This window comes from Pleurodeles waltl, chromosome 8, assembly GCF_031143425.1.
Source record: "Pleurodeles waltl isolate 20211129_DDA chromosome 8, aPleWal1.hap1.20221129, whole genome shotgun sequence".
Classification (NCBI taxonomy): Eukaryota; Metazoa; Chordata; class Amphibia; order Caudata; family Salamandridae; genus Pleurodeles; species Pleurodeles waltl.
The window spans coordinates 436,929,208-436,950,435 of NC_090447.1; the positions used below are offsets into that span (position 1 = coordinate 436,929,208).

General features: G+C 43.1%; 1 protein-coding gene across 37 annotated transcripts in view; it reads left to right on the forward strand.

Annotated features, from left to right (window-relative positions):
* INPP4A (inositol polyphosphate-4-phosphatase type I A) overlaps positions 1-21,228 on the forward strand; it is a 997,999-nt gene that overhangs the window by 122,267 nt on the left and 854,504 nt on the right. For 12 of the 37 annotated variants that reach the window (XM_069204354.1, XM_069204342.1, XM_069204357.1 and 9 more), the window contains exon 2: positions 7,631-7,759. The exons of 24 other annotated variants lie outside the window; for them this stretch is intronic. The gene's annotated coding sequence lies outside the window, so the exon portion shown is untranslated. Of the gene's footprint in view, positions 1-7,628; positions 7,760-21,228 lie in introns of those variants that run through there. One more of the 37 variants, XM_069204334.1, reaches the window with a different exon arrangement.

The following is a 21,228-nucleotide window of genomic DNA, read 5'->3' on the forward strand; positions in this document are numbered from 1 at the left end:
AATATAAAATCAGATGAAATTTTAAAATATATTAGAATAAGAAATGATTATTTGTATGAGTTATTGATACAAAATAAATTGTCCAACACTAGTAATAAGACAATTATGTACACCTAACAACTAAAACTTTAGACTGGGGAGGTAAACAAATGTTTCGCGGAGTGGAGAGCAGAGAAGAGGCTGTTGATGCCATTTCAAATGTAAAATAGAATATCTGGTAACATGAACAGATATAATCATTTAGGGAGAGACATGGATAACAAAGAAGAAGTATAAGTTAAGGAAAAGAGCAAAATATTATCGCATATGATTTATATTTCAAGCATAATAAAGGTTTCAAGGGTGATCTAGATTTATCTCCTGGTTGATATTTTTTCCAGGCTTTAAGTTTGCCACCATGAGACCAGTGACGTTGAACAGTCTCCCATCCTCCTTGATCAGCATCATCTGGATTGTTAGATGGGGAAGATTTTTTTGTGGGTGAAGGAGAAGGAGTCTTATGTTCCATCGCTGAGTCCTTGTCATCTAAGTCGTTCAAAAATGATTCCAAGTCATGAGGATCCAAATATTCCTTGGTTTTCCCTTGAAAAGTTACAATCATAGTGGCCGGTTCTAAAAGACCATATTTTATGTATCTTTACTTTAGTCTAAAGCGTATATTTAAAAATTGTTTCCTTTTGAGATTGGTAGGTGCTGAAAAATCTGCAGTGATAATTACTTGTGATTTTTTGTAATGGTATGGACAGTGCTTTTTTGCTGCCATAATAATTTGACGGGCTTGTTGATGTCGTAAGCAGCAGGCTAGAATATGTTGAGGTCTTGTTGAGTGGTCCATTGCGCGTGACCTAACACGATGAGCTCTCTGAAATTCTAAAGGTACTGTAAAAGTGATGTTCGTCAAAGTTGGAATTAAATTGGTCAAAAAATCTAATATATTATCTTTCTCAATTTTTTTTTTTTGGAAGACCTATAATTCTAAGATTATTACTTCTACTTTGGTCCTCTAAATCAGTCATTTTTTGCTGCAGATACCAAATATCATGACTTGTGTCAGGAGTCTTATCGAGACGGGTTTCAATATTCGTAATCCAACTATCTATTGTCTGTATGCGGGATTGAAATTTGATAATTTAATTGCTTAATCCTTGAACTTCCATGGTATTTGTAGAGACTGTATTATCCAAAGATGCAATGGAGGATTTTATATCTAATAGTTCTTTCAAAATTGTATCCATAGCTGCAGAGGGTAGTTCAGTAGAATCAGCCATTTTACATTTAGAATCAGTGGAGTCCGAGTTAGATAATAGAGCTGCACTATATGATAATTGCCTTACTGCTTTAGGTTCTGACATAGGGAATGATTTAATCTTCTTCCAGATTTCTGGTTTTAGTGGGTGCTCTATCATATAATGCTTCAGTTCTATCAATGATCTTGATTTTTTTCACTGTCACAATACCTACATTTCAGCACATATTTTATTTCTTTTCCAACATAATTTCCTTCATGATGGCATGCTATATTAATGGAGGGTAGCATTAAAAGAAGAAAGCAATAGATTACTTCAATTTCCGTCCCCCTGAGTGAGCTTGACACCCATCACATAGTTTACGTTTATTTTTTGCCAATGTTGAACTGTTTCAGCTAGGCTGCGTGTATGCTACCCTGCCATCTTCCACATTGCACTACACTACGGTAGAATCAGTCAGACCAGACAGCATCCAAAAATAGCACATGACGATTCCGATGCTGCACAATACAGTGAGGTAAGAAGTGTTTGCGTTTTACTGTTTCCACTAGGCCATGTATATGGTATCCTATTGTCTTCCACATCGCACTACATTACAGTAGAATTAGTCAGACCGAACAACATCCAAAAGTAGCACATGAAAAATCCGATTTGCACGGTACAGTGAGGTAAGAAGCGTTCACGTTTAACTGTTACCGCTAGGCCGTGTGCATGTTATCCTGTCATATTCCACATCGCGCTACACTACGGTAGAATCAGTCAGACCAGACAGCATCCAGAAGCAGCACATGATAATTCCGATGCTGCACGATACAGTAAGGTAAGAAGCGCTCGCGTTTTTAAGTTCCAGAACGTTTAAGAAAATGTACTTTACCAGTCGGAGTTTGAGATAGAGTTCACGCCGCCATTTTGGTCTCACTGATCGTCGTATCTTTCAGCATTTAGTTCGGTTACTAAGCAATTTGACGATAACTCTTGGATCCTACGTTTTCCTGCCTTTTTCCAACAAAGTATTCTCCTTTTGTCTGATACATGGAGATCGGGAAAATGTATTTTGGCCTGTTTCCCCATCTCCGTTCGTTCCGGCTCTAGAAAGGAACCACCATCTTCCACGTCCTTGGCTCCGCCCCCCCACTCTTCTTTATTGATCAGTGGCTTTTTTGTTTTGTTCTTCTTGTACGCTGCATGTTTACAGTACAAGCATTTTCAAGATGATAGCAGACATTTTGTGATGCAATTCTCTTTGTGTTTTTGTGACTGATATATACCTGTTAGAAATATTTAATTATGATCTAACTTAGTCACCCAACTTGAAATACGAAGACACAAGGATTAAATGCATCAGGAAGTGGAGAACAGGAGGTGACGGCTATGTAGAAATCACAAGCAACACTTGATTTTGATACAAGGGTCTTGCTGAAAAGCAAAAAAGTGTGGAATCCATCCTTTAAAGGTGGCTTACCCTATTGAAAATAGTGCAACTTGCACATTAAAAAAATGCTTGTTTGAAGTACTGAATGAGTTACATATGTATGTAAGCATACAATAATTATTTTTACATATCAATTTGTATTTTTTAATACAATCATTTATTTTGTATTTATGATGTAGCCTTTGTAGATGTCATGGTTTTCTTGAACCATAAGACCTTAGAAGAAGAATTATAGTACATTGATGCACTTATTTAAACTTCAATTAAGGATTTTGATGAACAGGCACATAGTTTTTCTTTCAGTGGGGAAAACCTTCTTTCAAGTTGTCTTCTTCATTCACAAAACAGTCACTGCCAGCTGCTGGTGATCCTAAAAGCAATGCCGCTTGTGTATTGCAACAGAAGCACTCTCTAGAACGTGGAATGATACCTTAAATAACCAAAAGAAGGACAATGAGAGGGAATTACTGCTCAGAAGCCTCCTCTGTTTATATTTTAGGAGAGTAATGACAAAAGCTGCAGCAGACAGCTAGAGCTTTTCAAGCCAGACTGAAAGGGCAAAAAAACGTAGCTTAATGTGACTATTCATGAAAAAATGCATCTGATTGTTTTGTAAAGGCAATGCCTCACAAATATACATAGCAGTACACTACTCCCTTTCCAATTTTAAGTGTACTGGGATGACTGAAGAATGTTGAAGCTTTAGGCGATGTGTATACATTTTAGCCTACGGATAATTACGGTGAAGAAAGAATTTAACTCTGGGCATTTATCTAAATTTTTCTCCATTTTTTGAAGACCATGGTAAATGAAAAACCTAGGACAAAAGACAGGACGGTGGATGGTTATAGACTGGCATGAAACCTCTGGGCTTGGAAGGCTGTGCCTGTGAATGTTACTTTAATTTGTGCATACTTGGGTGGCATGATGCATTGCTTCAGCAGAATGTCTCAGACCCAGTTGTTAGTGATCATGCCAGTGAATCTCCACTTTGTTTGATTGTGCCAGACTGGCTGCTATACATAGTGTCTGGGGTCAGAGACACTTAAGTAGATGGCAGGTAATGATCATCGTTCCTAAAACTTTGCTGAAGTAACACTCTGACCTTGGGATCAGTGAGACTCCGAAGACCCTTGCAAATCCCATTATGACTTTTGAATTGGCCACAAAAGATTACAGGAAGGACACATACATACTTCCTCCACATGCCAATTTTTAGGTCTGCCATTAAACCTTTTGATTTTACTGAAGTTATATGCTTGACATCCTCACTTATTGGGGCTTTCATACAGCCCTGTTCATCAATTGATCTGTTATTGCGTCGTTCACACTTATCTATTGTCCATTACGTCATGCAGTATGTGGCAGTGGTTCTCCTCTTCACCCATTGGCTATCTGTACTGTGAGCGCCAGCAGTTTGCCGTTTCACAATTAGCACGTCTACATACACAGTAGTTCCCTAAAGTACCAGGGACTATGAGGCCAAAAAAGTTTGCTTTTAGCCAAGGTTTTTCTTCTTTATTTAGTCGAGCACAAGCAATTCCTTCAACAATAACGTTTTTCAAACGCCATGACAAAATAAAATGTGCATTGACAAACCCTTAAGGCTGTCTGGCTGTCAATGCAAGGCCCTTTGGCTTTTTAAGTGCTTGTTCTATTTTGTTTGGTCTTTCTACATGATTGCATCCAGCTGCGTCCCAGAATCTGTGCTTCTGCACTTGTTGGACAAGCAACTTCTTTCTCCTGGAGCAACACTGGCCTTTCAACCGCTTTTCAGATCATTTTAATATTATCTGCGCGTCTACTACTTCATTATTCGCAAAGACAATTACTGTACGTTTTTCACCTTTGCGGAGTCAGGTTTGGGAACTGAGCACTGTGTATTATTTTCCATTGTTTATTTTTCTTATAGTTGCTGCTGCCTTAACTCTGCCTTACTTTATCAGTGGACTTTCGGGGTCAACCCAGCGGCGCTCTTTTGGGGTTCTCAACCATGTTTTAAAAAATTGCATAGGTGAATAGTTCACAAGTGTATGCAACATGTGGACAGTGGTTATTATAAGACCACCTCTGCATCTGCTACACGACTGGGCAGATAGATTTATTTTGTCAGTCCCTCCACATACGTCTTGGTGTGACTCCATGTTTTACGTACAAACATGGAGTTCACAAGCTGACCCATTTGATTAAAGACATTGTGTTCCGCTCAGAGGCATGACACAATGAGGAGCTATTTAGCTCTTAATTATAGCAGAGAAGAAACAGGTTATCATTACTGAACCTTTTACCAGGAGTTATTTTTGGCTCTACACAGCTACTGCTGCCAGAAATAGGTTTGTCCCATCATCGCAGGTTCTGGTAGATAGGAATTCCCATTAAGATGCACCACACTTGTATAAATACATGCCTATGGCTTCTGTTTGGTTTGGAAAACTGTGGTAACCGAGTGAGAAAACATTTATTTTCTTGAGATCAGATCTGATGGACACAATGCAAGCTAGTCATTTACTTATTAAAAGTGTTTCTCATATCACTTCATTATCAAACATTATTTTGTGAGCCATCTTCAGGGTTGTCAGAAGCATTCTATGTCGAGGATTTTGCATTTGTGATTAACTAGAAGGAGAACCGGATTACTACTTTAAGGGACATGGTTTCTACATGTATGATTGTGCATGTGCATCCTTGATCTGATTTTCAACTCCCACAACTCTAGACCTTTGTACTTCGCTTGGACCCTCGGTATCCCTAATATTCATAGGCCCAGATTCAGGCCTTATGTAGACTGCAGGGGTGTGGAATTTAATAAAATATCTCCTTGTCCATGGCACAGGTTTCTTCTTAAATCTACTTGTTTTGTAAAAAAATCTACTTGTCCCTTTTGTGCCACGTGGAGCGATGATTTATTATGGCAGCAATCTCATTATGTAAGAGCTCTGATGATAGCCTGATTATGGCACAGCTACTACTATAGTATGGGTTGAATACTTGCAATTTCACTCTCTACTATAGCAATCTCCTTATTTTGCCACCTTTCTCCAAGTCTACATACTGGGGCTGGAGGACACTGTAAGCAACAAGTTACAGGGATGGAATGCCGTTGAGTCTGCAACCCTACTAACTTGCATGTTTTAAGGATTTCCACCTGCTTAGGAAATTTACTCCTGACAATGGCAGAAATATAAGTTCCTCCAGGGTTGGGGGAAAAAGTGGTTGGAGGGAAAGTGAACTTGTAATCGCTCATTAGATTTTCACATGAGCAAATCTACACACAGTTCACAAATATTTTCTAGGAATACGATTTCCTGGTCTACTTCTGTAAGTTCTTGTGATTTCATGAAAGCCACTAATTCAAAGACATATATCATGGGTGCACTTTTGTGACTTTCTTTAAGAACTGGGTCCCTAAACAGGTCTGGCGTTAATAAAGGTTTTTCATTAATGAACCATAAATACAAGTTCGAACAGCGTTAGCATACGGGCACACATATTACCTCAACTGCAGATAATTCCCTTCTCTGTAAAGTGTCAGCCAAAGGGTTTGTGCTGCAGGAGAATGGGCCTACTTGTCCCAAAGACAAAATAAACATGACAACTTGTCCTTGACCCCAAACAATATGTCTCAGGCGTCCCGCTATAGGTAATTCCACATCTCTAAGACTGAGAAAATAATTATGTATATTTTAGTTTGTTCCTATGATTTTAGCAGAATATTTCCTTGTTACATGTTTGTGTGAGTGTGTAAATGTACCAACACCTCTGTGGTCAAAATTTACCTTGAGCCCACAATTCTCCCTTTCCAGAATGTAGTCCTTCCTATGTTCAGTCAGATGATTATATTCATCTATTTGATCATTTGGGCTGAAGATATGATCTCTTTCCAGTTTTTGTTCACAAAGAAAGTTCACCACTTATAATACAAACTTCATATCCTGGCTCGTTTTCATAATACTGTTTTGTGAAGGTAGAGCCCAACTCTGAAAATTCAGGTCAACACAGGAGCCATACTTGCATTTTCCATTTTTTTGTGGTCCACGATGTTGCTTTATTATAGTATGTTGTTTACAAGACTGCTGGGACAGCAGACACAAAGTGTTCCACCTGTCACCAATAATTCCCCTAAAAAACATCAGACCTATTGGCTTTACCAACCAGTGCTTGTTTGCAGAGTGCCGGTTCTACAGGCAAAGGGAAATCAGTTGCAAGTATAATATTTGTTCTGGCTCTTCTCGGTTCGGTGGAAATAATGAATACTTTGATGTAGTAGTTTTTTTTGTTTTTTTTAATGGAAGGATACATTTTGCTTGTACCCCATGGCATCTGGCACTCCCCGCACCTGTTTTGGGGTGACAACTCGATTAATTAAAGCTAGATTTGAAATAATATGGGTCGTTGGCTTTATTGTTTTTCTCGGAGAACAAATTACTGTTCCTAACCATTGGATTTGTTGGGCTAAGGAGGTCCGGGTGCGTTGATGGTTCATATCCTAAATTGTTAACTTGTTAGGCCTTACAAGTCATTGAAATATTTTTCTCCCGCATATTTGGATTTATTGAGCAAAACGAATCTCATCCTGTTCTGTATGCCTGTGCAGCAGGTGTAGAATGCTACTTATTGCATTTGTTGGGTGCGGTGAATGGCCATGATGCCCTTTTCCTTGCCTGGCGTTAGCAAAAGCATATTAAACTAATCTGATCTTCCTGTGCGGTTTATGACATTTTTTCATGTTTTGAAATTGTAAACGCTGGTGTTTTAATCAGAGCCATAACACAGTGCACAGCGAGATAGAATTACGCTAATTAGACCTTGACCGCATGCCTTCTTGTTTCCTTGTTCACCTTAGAACGTCTACTGGCGCTCGAACCAACAGGTTCGCGCCATTTTACCACAGTCTTCTTCCTTGGACTGAGGGGCACTTTTCTTTGTACATAATGTTGTTTCCTTTTTTCAGGGATTCGGGAAACAGTTCATTTCAAGAATCCCTCTCCTCCTTCTTGAACCGAAGAACAAAACCGTATCGATCCTCGCCTTTGAACACACACGAATCAAAATTTGATGAGTTCGCTGTTTCGTGGAGCTGGTACGGATTGCTTTCCATGCTGTGCAATGTGTTTTTCTGTTTTAAGCTTTGAAAAGGCTGCACTGGGTTACGCTAAACCAATCTATTTCCTTTGTGATTTTTGGACGTCCTTTTCTCGATCATTTGATGGAGGCTGCCTAATGCTTACAGCACTGCTTGCAGCGTTTGCATGAGTTAGTATTCAACCCTTGCACGCAATTCAACCATGGTACTTTCTGTTTTATTAGATTAATCGGTCACCTTGAGGAAAACAATTTGAAAAGCATTGCTGATTTTATGGGTTGAAAATTACACTCTTCTATTCAGTAGTTGCCCACTGTACATGACTCGGCTGAAAATGCATTAGGCAGCTGGTGGCTCGTGGAGTCCATGCCGAACTAATGGAGATGACAAAATGACTGCACTGTCTTTAAGCTTGTTTATTGGGTGTTAAATTGGTCCCTACTATTTCTTAGCATTCATTTCGCAATTACTGGATCACTACTTTTTATTCACTTCACTTCTGTACCATAAGTGCCCAAACCCACACCAGTTGTTTGTTATTACGATGTTTCGGTCTTAGATTTTAAATTTGGTTTCTCTGTTAATGTTTCCACAATATGCAAAGTTCACAGATATTGATGTAGTGCAGCATTTCAAATCTTAATGATTAATCAGTTTTCTCCGTGGTCAATGTTTTCAATAATTCTATCAAGCAAGATATTAATTTCAAATCTCATAAACCATACCTCTCGGTGGGACACGGGACCCGACAGGGATGCCCACTGTCCCCCCGCTTTTCGCTCTAAACATGGAACCCTTTGGGCAGAGAGTGCAGGACAGACGGGAGGTAACCAGGGTCAGATTCGGAGGAAAGGCGTACATGATTGCGCTTTATGCGGATGACGTGGTGACACTTGACGACCCAGTGAGGTCCCTCCCGGTCTTTTTAGAAGAGGTGGAGGCTTTCGGTGTGGTATCGGGCTTCCGGGTGAATCTCTCGAAGTCCAGGGCGCTTGACCTGGCACTACCGGGGGAGACGCAGAACGAACTGACACAGCGCTACCCCTTTCAATGGGAGGAGAGCTCTGTCCCTTACCTGGGTCTCCGGGTGGCCCGAACGGTGACGTAGACTGCCTCCATCAACTACCGGCTCCTCCTGCGGGGGGTCAAAGCCGACCTCGCGGAGTGGTGAGGCTACCCCATTTTGTGGACTGGTAGAATAGCGGCCATTAAAATGTCGATCCTTCCCAAGGCCCTCTTCCTTTTTCAGACATTGCTGGTGGAACCCCCATCCAGCTCCCTTCAGAGACTGCAGAGAGAAATTAACCGCTTTATATGGGGGGGCAAAAGGCCTAGAATGGCCGGTGCCCTGGCGACACAGGCCCCGGTGAGGGGGGCCTGGGAGTGCGACAGTATTATAGGGCCACACAACTCCGGTACCTGGTGGAGTGGTCAAGATCGGAATTGGACAAGCGCTCGTTATTCTTGGACCGGGCGGTGGTGGCCGCTCCCCTGTGGGAGATCCCGTCCCCCCCCCTCATAGACCAGGGGGTTTATATTTGTCCCCAGTCACCAGAGCCACAATGAAGGTGTGGGACCAGGCAAATCGCTCGGGTGACATGACCTCCTTCCCATCCCCCTTGACACCCATAGTGGGGAGCACAGATTTTCCCCGGGCTTGGACAGCCACGCCTACCGGGACTGGACAATCTCCAGCTGTCACTCGGTCGGGCATCTCTTCGATGAGCGGAGCATCCTTTCATTCGAAGAACTTTGAAGGTCCCAGTCCCTCCCGGAGACAAAGAGAATGTGTTAACTCCAGACCAGGCACTGAGTAATGCACCCTTCGATTAGGGAGAAGGCTTGCCGTCCCCTCACACAGTATGAAAAATGGTTGTTGACCAGGAAATCGGACAAACGCATTATATCAGATCTGTTGCAACACGTGGTTCCAGTTTCTAGCATTCCGAGCCGGATTCGTTGGGAGTCTGAGCTGGGGAGATCTTTGACTTCAGAGGAGTGGGAGGCGATTCACTACAGGGCACACCACACAGCGCGCTGCGCCACGAGCATCGAGACTGCGATAAAGATAACCACTTATTGATATCTTACCCTGGTTAGACTGCACCCAATCGACCGCACACGGTCACCTCTCTGCTGGAGGGGTGTGACGCCATGGGCACCCTGACCCACCTACTGTAGGAGTGTCTGAGGCTGGCTGGGTCTAGGAGGGGGTCCTACAGGACATCAACACTCACATGAACACCCAACTTCCGCACTTTCCGGCCTATGTCCTATTGGGTCTTCCGAACCCCCTGACATTCCTGCTCAAGTCCATACGGGGTCGACAGATAGGCCTGGGGGCGGCCCTCCAAAACATTCTGACACACTGGGGGACGGCTCGGATTCCTACACAGTTGGGGTGGTTACAGAGACTTTGGCTGATCGTGGGGATGGAGAGGATCTCCTTATCCCTTTCATCGCAGGGGACTCCTTTAGAGAGCTATGGCATCCATGCCTGACGTTGCTTTCTGGTGAGTTTTGTGAACTGACATGTCCCAAGTTCTTGTGACTCCTTCGACTACACGAATTAGGGACCCATTTGAAAAGCTTGCGGGGGGACGGGTAACCTTACGAGTCCAACTCCTATCTGGTGTCTACGACTTCAGGCTAGCGCTCCCGGGGGAGAGGAGGGGGGAGATTAGGGAGGGAGCTGGCCTGTTGCCAGGTTCTAGTTGGGAATTGTTGGGTGCTGCATCTCTCTTTTGTATCTTCATCCCTATTCCCCTGTTCCTTTTTCAGTCTTAATTATCAATAAAGAAATTTGAACAATAAACCATACCCCTAAGCAATGACCGACCCTTAGTACCTCCACGGTCAGTAATAGAGTGGCTTAACCTATCTTTTCACAACACTCTAACATGACCGTCCCCCAGACCTGTACCAGAGCTGCCTAAGTTTGCAGCGCTGCCCCAGTGGGAGATTATATAGGTACTGTACATGTATATAACTGCCAGTGGCTGCTTTATTCAACCTAACAAATCTTCCACCACTGAATATTTCCATTCACAAATAAATGTAGGAACCTAGACATGATATCATTCGGAAGAGAGATGCTTAGGCCAGCAAGGAGAGCAGACATTTGTGCCAGTGAGCTATGTCCTCTCCCAAGTTAGATAAGTATAACTGGCACTTAGAAAGCTCTATCATAAATGCGAGAGGAGGCCTCTTTGAGACATAGTTAGCCCCCACTTTTTGCCTGATGTATGATGTAGCCTAGAAGTTGTAGTGCCAAGGACTCGTGCTAACCAGGTTCCCTGGGTCTGGTTCTTTCCCTAAACTGTTGTGACGCATTGGCACAGTTGGCAATACCTTTAGTTGCCACTATAAGCCCCTAGTAAATGCTACTTAGGTTCCCAGGGCATGAAGTACTATGGGTAGGCCCCTGAGGACAGCAGCACAGGTTGTGCCACCCTCTATGGCCATGCATATACTTGCACCTAGTCATACCTTTGTAGGGTGAGTGCTTTGTTGCAACCTAACACACAAACTCAACATGGCACACTGCCTTGTCCACCATACACTGCATGCACTATGGGTAAGACACTCCTCTGGCAGGCCTTCCAGCCATAAAGCAGGGTGCACCATACTGCATGTGAGGGCATAGCTGCATGAGCAATATGCCCCCACTGTGTCCTTGCCAAACCTGCACCAAGAAGATCCCAAGCCCCAGAACTGTGGAGCTGCTGCAACAAGGAAAAGGCGCCACTCAGGTCCTGACAGTGGCCGCTGAGGAGCCGCTGGACAACTCTACAAAAACCCCAGAGGACCTCCAGGCTGTGCAAAGCACCACAGAACTTTCTCAAGACTGGAGGCACCACTCAAAAGTCTCAAGAAACCATCAAGCCAGTGAGGGTCACTTCACTGACCAGGCGATAACTTGCAAACTGGATACCACAGCTGGACCAAACTGCATCCCGACAACCGCGAGGACAAACTCTGCTAGTGTGCCAAGTTTGGTGGCACTGCGACGTCCAGCGGCCAGACTGTGGCAATACCTAGGATATTGGTCAGCCCACGTCGAATATCAAGAAGGACAGCATGCCCGGGGCTGAAAAAAGCCCAGGAGGAAACCCCAGGCGGGGGACTTCCGAAACAAACCAGATTTCCCTCCAGAGTGCCCCCGTTGTCCTGTAAACGACCCTTGAACCAACTTACCTCCTGCTTCTAAGGACATCCTTGCGCACAGCTCCTGGATGTGAGAAAGTAGCCTCTTTCTAGCATGGTTACCACAACTTTTGGCCTTTTTGTGAGTGTGTGTCAGTGTGTTTTTAGTGTCTCACTGGGATCCTTCTAGCCAGGACCCCAGTGCTCATATTGAAAACCCTATTTGTCAGTGTGTTTTGCCTGTCGCACTGGGATCCTGCTAGCCAGGACCCCAGTGCTCATAGTTTGTGGCCTGTGTGTGTTGTCAGTAGTGCTTAACTGTGTCACTGAGGCTCTGCTAACCAGAACTTCAGTGCTTATGCTCTCTCTGCTTCCAAATTAGTCACTATAGTTTAGTGACTTCATTTACCAATTCCAATTGGCACACTGGACCCCCCTTATAAGTCTCTAGTACATGGTACCTAGGTACCTAGGGAATTGGGGTTCTAGGAGAGCCTTATGGGCTGCAGCATTTCTTTTGCTACCCATAAGGAGCTCAGACAAACCCTTTCATAGGACTGCCACTGCAGCCTGCGTGAAATAGTGCACACACTATTTCACAGCCATTTTCACTGCACTTAAGTAACGTATAAGTCACCTATATGTCTAACCTTCATTTACTGAAGGCTAAGTGCAAAGTTACTAAGTGTGAGGTCACCCTTGCACTAGCAAACGTACCCCCACGCTGTCCAGGGCCAAATCCCCGGACTTTGTGAGTGCAGGGACGCCATTACACGCTTGCACTACATATAGGTCAATACCTATACGTAGCTTCACAATGGTAACTCCGAATATGTCCATGTAAGGTCCCTAAAATCATGGAATTGTCCCCCCATTCCAAATCTGGTATTGGTGAGCCAATTCCATGCATCCTGGGGCTCCGCCATGGACCCCCAGTACTGCCAAACCAGCTCTGAGGCTTGCACTGCAGCTACAGCTGCTGCCACCTCACAGACAGGGTTCCGCCCTCCTGGGGTCTGAGCAGCTCAGGTAAACCAACATGTGGTTGCATGGACTTCCTGTACAGTGTGCCTAGCTTTGCACACTACATAGAAAGACAGCCTTCTAAAATACACTTAATCACCTGATTGTCTAGGTACCTACACTTGTAGTGTCCACGCCCACAATTTTCAGACTGTTTCCTCGTATGCAGAATTCAGGACTGTTAAATTGAACCCTGAGCGGTTCGGGGTGCAATGTACTTGAGCTTAGCAATCATATCAAGAAGGATTCTTCTGAGTCTCGTATGAAGCTGCAGGTTTGAAGGCTTTTGTTGCCAATATGTCTTAGAGAGTGAAGCTAAATAGGATGTTTTCAATTAAGTGCCAGTTTTCTTCAGCCTTCCTGCTAGATAATAATTGATTCGGTCTGGAAGTGCTTCCACCCTGCATTGCTGGGGAGCATTAGCTAAAATAAATGTTTGTTTTTTCATTCCTTGTATATCTTGTTAAACTGTTCTGTAGTATCTTGAGAGTTTTGGCAGTTTCCTTGATAGACGAAGCTTAAAATAAAAAGAGCAGTTAAACAAAAATAATAATGATTTTCTTTCAAATTTCCTACATAAGTGTTAAGAATAAGCACTGCAGTGCAAACAGTTCATGGAGATAGTTGTGATGCAAAAGTGGTAAGTAGCACATTCTAATTATGAAACCATTATTAATTGGAGCGGTTTCCCTTTTTGTTATGTGGGATGGTCACGTGACATTGAGACCCATCCTGTAACATGCTGTCTCTTCAAGGTGGTCCACCACACATTTAACCTCAGAAGTTCGAGGGTATTACTCACTATGTCAACTCAAGTTGGGTAACTCACTGACTATGGCCATGATAGTTTTCCCATTCTCCCAGGTTCTTTTTGCATTGACAAGGGGAACCTTTACCTACATAAACTTGTTTTTCAGCAGACACTTTCCCATCTATATTAGCTTGCCATTTTACCACATAAAGTTCCCCGCTGCCCCAAAGTCTGGCAACATCTCTGTGAGTAATTATAAGGCCAAAGTTGCCATGTTTTTGACATAGTTGGGCCACATTTTGGCACGTCATCAATCCATATACCAAGTAATTATCATTTTGCCCCACCATCTACTGTCGTCTTGACCATTCAAGCTAGGGAAATCCTGAGCCCCTCCCCTCCATAATGTTGCTAGGACATGCCTAGACAGTATGAAGAAACGTACCCATCCAATTACATCCTTTAGACAGAGATTGCTGTCAGACTTCTAAACCACTTGAGTTTGGGAATAATAGACTCAATGTAGTATTCTAAGCTGAACCCGAACCTGTCCTTCTCTAATTCGTGCTTCTTTAGGTCATTGGCTGGCTTCCTCCCTCTTAGTCGTCCAGCTTTCTAGATATCCTTCCCACTCTGTCCTAAGCTTGTGAAGCATATCAGTTGTGTTGCTAAACAGTATAATCAGTCATTAAAATGTGAAAAAGGCAGGTGAGTAGAATTTGGTCTACTTTTGTTGTAAATGCACTCTCTTTGGGGTCCTAGTGGGTTACGCTCAGATAATTGCATTTGTAGAACATTCTAATTATTTATGTTTCAAGCAAATACATTTACCCAGGCCATCTTGGGCAATCATCAGATGAGCATCCAGCTTCATAATTTCTACTACCTATTGGATCCTTTAGTTCCAAAATTGTTATAACAAATATCGTTTTTTAAGCCCCTCGCACAGGTGTTCCTCCTTGGACAGGTTGTTCTCACAGATTGTTCAAAAAGTCACCCGTTTCATCCATGAACACTCACTATTTGTTCTCATTCTCTTCTGTCTTACTGTCTATTCCACAGATGTTTTTAGTTGTACTATTTCCTCATATAGAAAGTGATGTCTTCTTTGATTTCTGGCCTTCTTGTGCTGCTTTCCCAACCTTAGAAGTCACATTTTTGAGTGACTCCTCTTAAAAATGCATTGTAAATTCAAGAAATGTTTCTGATGGCTTCAAAGTAGTTCTTACAAAGTTCTACAATGTTGATTAACTTGTTTCGCTTTCCCTTGGAATGGTTGGAATGTGACATCCTTGCATCTTGCAGAATACGGTGTGCAAAACCAGTCTAGTCTGCTTTCACTCTTATGTTTGCTCTCTTGTCTTCATTTCCATTGATCTTTTTCAGTACATACAACACTGAAAGTAATGCTATTTGTAAAATTATTTTTAGACACTGGCACTTGATAGGCAACACCATTGATCGTAAGGACGTACCCTTTTGCTCTTTCAAAAGAGGCCCGAATGTAAAAGAGAAACTCATCAGAGCAGCTTTACCAAACATAGGAGTCCCCTACCATCCACTCTCAATGGGGTCTACCACCTGTTTTGGGTCATTACAAATATCTGCAATGTACAGCATGTCGAATGTGTAATGAAACCAAGATCATTTCCCTTGGAAATGTATCATACACACTAAGATTTTCTCCAATTGCAACTCACAAAATATTGTGTATGTCATCTGGTGCCCCTGCCAGATGGTTTATGTAGGACATTCACCCAGAAGGTAAAATCACGAATGGCGTAAAAGCCATTTTAGCTGCAGGACTACTGGGGTACCCTTGGTGGAACATTACACAGCTGTGGGACACACAGCCAACCAAATCCGATGGCAAGTCATTGAGGTCCTAAAACCTCACCGATAGGAGGAGAATGCAACACTAGATTATTGGCGCTGGAATGCCATTGGAACCAGAGAGTGCGATCAATGGAGAATGGTCACAACAGTCAAGATAAATAGTGTCAGCTAACATCGATTACTCAATGATATTGTGGATGTATTGAGTGCATTTGGTTGTTCACAACTGACTTGAGCCACAGCTATGACATAATGTTTTTTTTTTACCATTTTAGGGCCGCATTATGTTTCTTTTCAAAGTATATGAGGTCTTTCACTATTGTAGTTCCTATCCTCCCCTTCTTTTTCCTTTTTCCTCTCTTTTACTTTGCGTTATGCCTGTTTGGGAACTCATTGCTGTCCCTTGGGCTTGGCATGTTTTTTTTTTTTTGCAATCCCTTAAACTGTGTGATTCTTTGCGCACCGTTTTACAGTCCTCGAGTATAACATGGACTCTGAGCAGTCTGTGTTTTGTTTTTGGCATACCTCTTTGTACATACACGGAATATACGATTAGTTGCACATTTGTCCCTCTGTGCAGACATGCACGGTTTTGTTTTCTTACTTGGTGGTCTTTAAATACACTGCGGTCAGCGTTCTAGTCTTTTGTTGCAATACCCAGAAGTTGTATCACGTGGTGCTTTGATACTCGCGTTCTCCTCTGGCATCTTCACTATGCCGCTCTGGGGCTAGCTCTTCCTGCTTTTCCCATTGGAGCACTGATGTGGACGAGACACGCTGATGTCACTGAGTGGTATTCTTACACCCGCGTGCACCTCCTGTTTTCTTTCTGGCGCACATAAGAGGACGAGATGCGTTGTTTTAACGGAGTAGTCTTTCTATTCTTGTGCTTTCCATCTGCACCTTGAGCCATGGTGCCCCAGGGCTAACACTTCTTGGTTTGCTCTTGAAAACTGACACGGTTGAGGTTTAGGTACGGAGATCCGGGAGTGGGTTGCATTGTTTGTCCTTCATTTGGAGTCCTTCCTTAGCCTCCTGATTTTTTGTTTATTTTCTATTTTGTTTACAGTATTCAGTGGCCCTAATGTATGCTCTAACACTTTAGTGCCTACTGAGTGTCCTTTGAGGCAGAAGATAAGAGTGGTGCACCCAGCATGTGTTAGATGTTCATAATCTTACATGTGCACACTTCCATTTAAACATATCACACCCTGGCACATGTATGTTCAAAACACATGTTTGTCATTTTCTGGTCCGCCACACTTTGACCTTTCTGCATCTGTGATATTTTGGCAATTTGGTTTCACATCCTTGTGCATATTTTTCTCAGTTTGGCAACATGCACACCACTTTGGTTTATTTTTGCATTCTTCTCTTTCTGTACTCGTTACCTTTCCTTCTCTGTATGGGATTTGTTCCCTTTATCGAATGAGCATGGATTTTTCTCATTTCACACAGAAAGAAATGCAAGTGGGATTCCTTTCAAGAAAATTTGCCCCTGAATATTTTGAGTCTCTTAAGAATTATTCTTATAACTTTCACCAGTTGCTTAGTCAGTTCTGTTACTGAGATAGGACCGATTTGTGGTTACCTTTCCTCATACGTGTCTACCGTAACTTTGTCCTGATGAAGACCCCAGATGATTCATCCTATTAAAGGGGTCAAAACGTCGACTTGATTTTTCGCCCACCCCTAACATTTTTTGTTGGATACAAACTTCAATGCTTAATACCTTTTGGGTTTTAGTCCCTCAATTAAGTAATCCAAAGAGTTTTGGGCGACTGGTGTATTCTTTGTACATTCTGTAAGTAGTTGTCTTCTTGCTATGGTTCACTGGTAATCACTTGTTCACTGCACCATCACTTGGAGCATCCTTTTTCCTTCTATATATGACTTGAAAAATATATATTGAAAATATTTGCAGTATGGTGTATGTCATATTTTTCTTGGAAATAGGTAATTGACATATGCCACAGGTCAATATATCTTCCATGTCTTGTTGTTGAGGTTTAAAAACAAAAACTTTTTTCTCCTGGTAGAACATTTATTGTAATGACTCTAATGGACCCAGCACCAACCTTATGCAGACTGCCATTGGAGGCTGCGTTACAGGGTGCTCCCAAAAAGTGAAAACACGACATAGCACACACTTGTGTGCCACCTCCCCTAAAACACTGCCTATAATATTTTTCACCCCTACAGCAGGCCTTACAGCCCTAAAGCAGGGTGCATTATATTACATGTGTGGATATATCTGTAAGAGCAGATATTCCCCTGCTATGTCTATGTTGATTTTTAGACTTAGTAAGTGTGCAGTGGAGCCATTTTAAATACATGTGCTGGACACTGGTCAGTACGAGTTCCCCAGGTACACAATGGCTTCACTGAAATTAGGGATGTTTGGTATCAAACATCTCATATTAATAAACCCTCACTGATTCCATTGATGGATTTAGTTATACATGCACTCAGAGGACACCTTAGAGGTGCCCCCTGAAAAACCTACCAACTGCTGATGAGCTCACTGACCAATTCTGGCCAGTCTGCCATCAACAGATGAGAATCTGACCCCCCAGGATGAGATCCTTTCCTCTTTGGAGGTCAGAAACAAAGCCTTTCCGGGTGGGATGTGGAACACCCCTCCCCACATGGTGATCTGCATTCTAAGGCAGGGATCTTCAAAGAGGCCTACTACCTTTAGTGTGCATATCTGACCTTCTGCGGAGGAAGATGCAAACTCCCCTGCCTCACGGCCCATCTGGCACCTGGACATGTGGGAAAATGAGCTAAGCAGGAGACGTGTCTCATTTCTGGGCTGGGCACACCCCTAGGGTAGCCAGACCAAAGTGGACCCCACCTAGGAGATTCTTCCATCTTGTGTGTGGTGGAATTTAGGAACTCTGAACAGGGTGATGCCCACTCCCCACAGACAATGGTCATCTAGGTGGTGTAGTGACCCCAAGGGTAAGTAGCTTATTGGCTTCTACCCTTACACCTCTTAACGCCCCCTAATTTGAGTATTTATGGGAACTCCTGATATCAGACCCTCAGATCTTTGGTGGACATAAAAGGAGTGGACATGCACCGTGCTGGACCCAAGAACTAAGGCGCACAACTAGCTTGGTGCCAACCTGGCCAGCCTGCTTGCTGCTTCCGAACCTCAATGAGCAACTGACCTGTCCTGCCGCTGCAGCCTCCAAGAAACTGAGAGAGCTGCCACTGCATCGCAAATTGCCAAGAAGACCTCCCTTGTAGTAGAGGAGCTGTTCCCCTGTAACTTCAGGCACCCAAGAAAGAACTGTGAGAACCGGGACTGCCAAAAACCACTGCACCTAAGTGATCCAAACTGAAGTGGGGGAGTGGTGTCAGTGTGGTCCCCAGGCCCTCCAGAGAGGAAGCCCACCCTGTGTTTGTCCACTGTGGACTTTGAAATGGCATCTGAAGGCCGTTTCTACAAACCACCTGCACCCGTGAGTGACCAGGAGACAGAAACCTGATGCCTCAGGACACCTCTGCACTGGTCCGCCCCGGACTGAGAAGAGAACCAAGGGTGTCCCCACGTCGCTCAGCCTTGTGAGCATAGGATGCAACACCAGAAGACACCGCTGCACTCTCGTCCTACAGCCCAAGGAGGTGTGGACCGACAGTGTCCCCATGTGCCCAATAACCTCAAGGATCAAGCCCCTTTGTGGGTTCCCCTGGACTGACTGTCCAGTTCATCCCTGCAGCAGCTTTGTGACCGGACCGCTCCCCGTTGAAGTGAATAGGACCTTGACTCCATAACACACCTTTGCACTCAGATGCCCCAGGGTCTCCTAAGGTGACCTGTTGGTGTGGCCTTGGACTATGCCGTTAAGTCATGGAGAACAGTCCCGTAAGTCGCTGTGAAGTTTCCATATGCTGTACATGGTTTTCCCCTATAGGATAACATTACCTCACCCACAAATTGCACTGTCAGCTTTTAAAAACTGTAAAAATTCCTAACACGAAAAGTACTCACCTGATTCGGGTGATTTTGGTATCAAAGTTTATATAAAAGTACATGTTATTTTTATAAATTGGTGTTGGATATCTTCATTGAGTGCACGTCTCACTTACTGCATGAGTGTGTGCCTTAAATGCTTAGCACTACCCTTTGATGTGCGTAACTCCTCGACCACACTACCCAAAATGAGAACGTTTGGGATGTCATTTGTGCCTCTGTGATACCTCTGGGTATTGGTTGGACTCTTTACACGATGTAACTCACTTTGGTCCACTGTATAAAGAGTCAGTTTCCTACATTAACTCCCTGTCGAAGTAGAGCAAAAAGCCAAACATCACCCAGTAGGAGGATAATGTTGAGATGGGGTGATAACTGCGTTTGTGCCCGATTATGGATTCCAAGCTGGGCAATAATTTTGCTTCAACATATAATTTGCTTCCTACACAATTTCCTCATGTTATCTAGATAAATTTGTGTGGGGAAAACAAATTGGAATGAGGAAAAACATGCTGTTTTACCACATTGTAAGATCCTTTCCACATTTTAGCTCTATATTTTGACTCACGGCACTGGGAACTATGAGGTAATCCCACCTATTGTGTAAAATGTAAATTGCATTGATGGTATAACTCCTGCTCTTTTCTGGGGCTCTTTTACCTCCTAGTATTGCTGCTCGACTCAGAATAAGACTTGGAGATTGTTACCACATTGACCAGAGCAAACCTACAACAAAGAGGTCAGTGTTGAGCACATTGTGATCAATAGGGTCATTTTCTTCTGTACAGACATAACCTAAAACTTGTATCATTTTGGTGGGTGCGAAGGAGTGAAAATAACCATCTCTTTTTATGAAGGCAATAAACCTGGTGCTAGTGCCATGGTGATTTGGATTTTTATTGTTTCACTCACTCTTTGATATGAGGCACCTTGTGCCTGCCTCTGTTCGCTTGCAAGTCTTACTCCTTTAGTATCGTTTACTAAAAACTGCTGCTTCTGTTCTTATTAGTCCAGCATGTCGACTGAAAGAGAGATGTTAAGTGCACCATTTTTGTTCAGAGTCTTGGCCAATTAACTTTGTGTTTACGCTTCCGGGGTACTTGCTGTTCTCCTTTGTTAACGCAAGAGACAGTGTGGTGAAAATGGCGGTGGTGACAGGAAAAAGTGAACAAGGTAAACAAGTTTCATGGAAGAAACAGGTCTCTGGTCATTTCTAATAATGGTGCTGTTAGAAATTGGGTCTCTAGTTGGCAAAGGTGTGCACTTTGTCCAAGTAGGGACCACAAGTCTAATCAGGGTAAGTAAGATACACTCCCTAAGCTAACCTGTGATCACCCTCTGGTACCTTGGCACAGGACAGTCAGGCTCAACAAGAGGCAATGTGTAAAGTATTTGCCCAACACTTAAATACAGTAATACAGTGAAAACACCAGAAATAGACTCCACACCAGTTTGGAAAAATAGACAAGATTTTTATTAGTAAAATAAAACCAAACGACAAACATTTTTAAAGAATAAACTGCAATATAGTGCTTAGAAGTCCATAGCACTAAAAAGCTACTTGAGGTCACACTAGACCAGAGTAAATGCAAAGCTCAGGTCGTCTGATTTGCATATGGCTGGGTCTAAACTGGGGTGGCATGGTGAGCAAAAGAACGATGGATTAAACCCAGATCTGTGACTGGGGGTGAATGTTTGATTGGTTCCGCATTCCATCCATCATTTGTG